This window comes from Crocodylus porosus, unplaced genomic scaffold, assembly GCF_001723895.1.
Source record: "Crocodylus porosus isolate Cpor-Errol unplaced genomic scaffold, CroPor_comp1, whole genome shotgun sequence".
Lineage (NCBI taxonomy): Eukaryota > Metazoa > Chordata > Crocodylia > Crocodylidae > Crocodylus > Crocodylus porosus.
The window spans coordinates 24,015,810-24,021,170 of NW_017728951.1; positions in this window are offsets into that span (position 1 = coordinate 24,015,810).

Below are 5,361 nucleotides of genomic sequence, written 5' to 3' on the forward strand. Positions count from 1 at the left end.
TTTTTTTTTTTTTTTTTTAGTTGTACTAATATAGTAGCAGCCATTAAAGACTGCGGGAGCTGTTGTGAGATTATAATAGAAGTATTATATTCTTCTGCTGGACAGTATTAAATAGAGCAATACATAGAGTTATCTGCTAGATTGCAGTACTAATAGTAGTGACTTAGTGACTTGTATTAATATTATGATTTATTTTAACAATAATGATGCGGAAGTGGTTCATTATTTTGAATTAATGCACTTTACCAATAAAAGAAACAGAAATGGAAGCCAATGCAGAGAACTAAGTGCATTATTTAAAGGTGCAGTATATAATTGTCATTTAAAGAAAAACAACAACATACACACGTATTTATTTAAATTAATTTATAATTATTTAAAATATGCAAAAAAAATTGTCTGAAAACACTTCCATGCTGTCATCTCCTGGGGAAGCACAAAGCACAGCTCCCAAAGCTTCTGCACTGAGCCACTCACCCCTCAAAGTACAGCACAGCATGTCTTCAGTCTCTCGCGAGGGAAGGTAACCAATGTTTCTAATTGCAAAGCCCAACGGCTATAGACCGAACAGGTCTCTGAGGGGGAGGAGGCCAAAATAGGGGTTAGGTGACCCCCTCCCTTCTAGCTGGGCATCAGGTTTTTAAGCATTTCTTCATCTTCACAAGACTGGGCCCAAAGGTTTGGCGCTATGCTCATTTTGCAAAACCCTGGGAATTAAACCTGTAATTCATGTTGCAATTAATTATCGTGTCCTGTTCCTCCCCGTTGGCCAGTACCCTAAATATTCCCTACTGCACCCGATATCAATGACTTTATCTTAATTAGTTACCAGTGGTGCAGCTCATTAAGTTAGGTTGTTAGGATGCCCTGGTCCCAGTATATCCATCCATTCAAATGCTGATGTATTACAAGATTTTTCTGCAGTATCAGCACCACTTGTGAGCAACTGGATTGCTCCTGTAGCCCTTCCTTTGCATTTTAAAGGAGGCTTGGCAGAGAAAGCGGCGCCATTGGGTACCAAACTTTGTCCAGAGCTGTCATAAATCATAGGGTTGGGAGGGACCTCTGGAGGTCCCATCTAGTGCAACCCCCTGCTCCAAGCAGGACCAGCCCCAACGACGTAATCCCAGCCACGGCTTTGTCTACCCAGTTCTTAAACACCTCCAAGGATGGAGATGCCACAACCTGTCTGGGTCACCTGTGCCAGTGTTTTACTACCCTCCTAGTAAGAAAGTGTTTTCTAATATCCAACCTAAACTTTGCCTAAATGATCCTTTTGCACGTGTGCTCAACAAGATAGCATTATGCATCAGAGTCTAGAAATGAGCTTGAGTCAGTGTCCACCCAGGTGCCTCAGTAACATTTTAGACGCAGTGTGTGCTTGAATGTGCTGGTGCCTTGCACTTACACTGAGGGGTCGATTTCAAAAAGGGAAAATAATAATAATTGCTGCTTCTGTTCTTGACCCTCTCTCGAATGTTGATCACTTGAACTGAAACATTTGTAGGTTGCTAGTGGACAGCGCTTTGAGTGCAGCCGGTTTCACTGTTGCCTCTGAATAGCCAGCCACCTTCCTCTAGTGAGCGTGAAGACCTTTCACAAAGCAATAGAGGAGAGAAAATTTTCAATGAAAAGAAAAGAAAGATTGTAAAAGCTAGAATTGGCAGGTCATTTGGGGGAAGATAGCATTTTAGCTTGTTTTATACAAAAGTTAAAGAGAGTTAATGTCCCTCTTAAGTTTTTTGGGTTGGGTTTTTTTGCTTGTTTAGGGTTTTTTGTTTTTTAACCAAAACTGACACTGTGACCAAGAACAATATTTAAATGTAACAAGCACCTCACTTTTTTCTAACATGCTACCAAAATCAATAGTACTGTTGTGAATAAAAGAAAAACTTTTATTTTTTAAAGTAAATGAAAAAAACAATGCTACTGAAGAAACATTTTGTGAAATCAAAGGGTGTCCTCTAGTGGAAGAAGAAGCTGGTGCTGCTGCTCTTTTCGGCTGATAGGTGGCTTTGATCAGCCAGCTGTGCTTTCCAAGGGTAAAACCTTGGAACTGAAACTGCCAAAATCCCAAGTACAGTTCAATCCTATCAATTTGGAAATGTGAAATGATTTGGGCTTTGCTGTATACTGCAACTTTAATAATAATGAGCACTTCTGAGTTTGTTATTGAGGTTTATATAATGCCTGAAAACTTCAATTCCCATTTTTCCCTTTTGTCCTCCAAAAAACCTCCTTTTTCTCCCTTAGAATAATGATGATGAAACAGGTAACTCTTAAGCTTTTCTTACATGAAGGCAGTTTGTATTAATTGGCTAGATAGATCTTCATGGCTGTGTCTCATTGCAATGTACCTGGCAGCACCAAGCTCCATGCAAATGGCTTGCAGCCTGCACTGCCCGATGCCTGACTCGTACGCACTGACTGTAAGTCCATTTAAAAAAAAAAAAGAAAAAAAAAGCGTGGCATAATTATTCTGTATTTCCTGTCATTCAAATTTAAGGGCTTAAGTTGCTCAACCTAACCCAAAAGATTTGTTCCATAGCAGTACTGTAAATCTTGACGAAGGCATTATATAATTGTGTTTTAATCACTTTCAGATCTTAGTGCAGCATATTTTATTGTAATATATATCCATTGCTTTCCTCATTTAAAAAAAAAAAGTTACTGCTTTTTTATCACTTATGACAAACAAGGGAAATTGATAAATCATTCATTATTTTCATATTACTAGTATTAACAGAGTAGAACTAGTACTATTTAATTTTAGATCTCTGTAGGTAGCTTGTTAAGAATTCATAATTTCCTGTGTTGTACCTTACTAAGTTTTTGTTAGTCTTTTTTTCCAAATACTCTGCATTCTCAAGAAAAAAAAAATCCAATGAGTGGATAAGTGCAATATTCATAGAATAAACAGGCCCCTCATTCAGGACGTGGAGTGGAGCACACAGTGTGAAGTAGCTGTAATTTCTATAGTCATGCACTCTTAGGAAAGGGAAGGGGTTTAGTTGTGAGGAAACGGGATTTGTGAGTATATGGTCTGTCTGTCTCTGTCTGTCTAAGCCAAACATTCCCTGTATTAGCAAAAGGGCGAGGTTTATACATGCACTTTGCAAGAATCACAATGGAATATGCAGGAGCATTTTTAAGCACATGCGGTTCTTGAATGACCCTTTTAAAACACGTTATCAGTCTCTCCTATGCCTAATTCTTCCTCTTTCTCTGCTATATGACTTTGTTCAGCAAATTCCTCTTGTTAAAAACTGGAAGCATGATGGAAATTTAGAAGAAGGGGGAATCCTTGGTGCCAACCCTGATTTCAATACCATTCAGTCCTCTCTGTTTATAAAAATCAAATTACAAAAAAAAAAAAGCAAAAAGCCCGTTTCATTTTTGGCTTCCAAAGAGATCTCTTCTCACGCACAAGATTGCATGTTGGGATTGTTGCATTTGAAACATGGAAGTTTGCCATAGGGTTCCATGTTTCTGGCATGCAAAAACCAATCTTTGTCCAGATTTGACGTTTTGGTTTTGAAATGTGGATGCTCTTAGATTTGACCTTTCCAAGAGAGAGAGACAGAGAAATGTTAAGCCCCAGAGGTGGATTTTCAGGTGGCGCGCAAACTTGCTGTCCCCCAAAACAGCGCTGTCATCTTCAATGAAGCTGCAAAATTTGCCGTCCTTGCAGAATGTGAAAAATTGGATTTTGTGGCCCTCAAATGTCATTGAACAGAGTTTGTGCTGCCCTGGTTAAATATCTTTGTACAAGTTTTCCTCAGTTTTATTTTTCCCCTCTACTAGTTGTTACTTAGTGTTTCAAACCTTATGAAGATGTGGGTGCTTTTGTATTTTAATAGCACAACTGAACTCAGCAGATATCTTTTACTTGTTCCAAATTCTAGCACATATCCTCTTCTTGTTTCAGGACAGGAACTAATATCCTTAACAAACAAACCAACCTCATTTCAGTTCTTAGGAAGTAGACCTTTCATATTGTGAAAGACCTTTAACTCCCTGGAGTTGAATCAAATTAAAACTAGTATAGAGAGTCAGGCCTGTAGAGCACATAGCAGTAACCTAACTCCACTGTTGGTTTGTGGGGGGAGAGCTTGAGTCTAGGTGTCCTCCGATAAGTCTGCAAAGTGAAAATGAGACCAACTCTAAAAGCACCTAGCAGGAGACGCCATGATTTCATTTACTGCTGGTCTCATTTATAATTAACATTGAAATATCAACTGGAGTGCTGCTGCTATTAGCCAGTGTCTCACCCTGGAAATTTGGGAAGCAGAGGATGGATGGAAAGGTGCTGCCTGTAAGCCTAGCATTTCACAGGTACAGATGGCACCATCTGAAAGCCAGTTGCAGGTGTGCAAGTAATGCTTTGCTTCAGGCATATTCAGCCCACCCAGCAACGCTTGGAGAATTTGTCTTCCCTTCATGCTCCAGGGTATGTGTTTGTGTGTCTCCATTCATCTGGAAATCTCAGTGGTCATTGTTCTTTGTATTATTTTAATTGTAATGTCCAAATCAAGTACTGTATGCTGGGCACGGTCCAGAGCCCTGTGCAGCTTATGGGAGTTGCTCCGTTGACTTCCGTGGGCTTTGGACCGAGCCTGTTGGTCGCTGTGGCTCAGCCTCCTTGGCCTCGGCTCAACCAAATACAGAGGCTTTTGTAGAACAGTTGTCCATCAGGCTACAAGTTGGATCCCTCTTTCTTTTTGGGGGGGCTTATGTAAAATGTATGTGCGTGTGTGTTTGTGTTGGGAGGGGGAAAGGAGTCGTTTTCACGGATCTGCTTGTTCTAGGGGCCAAGTTCTGCAGTTCCTATGGGAGGAAAAACTCCCAGTGAAACCAACCAACTGGTTTCCTGTAAAGCCAAGCCCCGCAAGGGCACAAGTAGGACAAATTAGTCTCTTCTGTGGTAGGTTATCAGGGCTGGGCTGGTCCCACACAGTGTATCCTGAGGTCATTTGTGCATTCAGGTAGTTTAACTGTAGCTGGAGAGTGCAATTAGCAATGAAATAAAATAAATCTGGTTAAACCTTCACACTGGCGTTCGACAGGTCTGTCCTTGTGCAGTGCAAGCCACTACTGTCCTGAGTCGAGACTCCTGTTTGTTACTGAATCAAAATGAAAGGGGTGGGTGGGTGGGAGAGGGAGAAAATCCAGTTAAGAGATGGAAGATGTAACTGGATAACAGTATAGATGCAGGAGGGGATGGATAAAGATAAAATATTGATCAAGGATGTTTCTTCTAAAGGCCATAAGTTATTGGGTTTGATACTGCTGGTGCTTTTTATATAGATTTTTTTTCTTTTAATACATCGCTGTTCTCCGTTAGACAGTGTGCTCCATCAT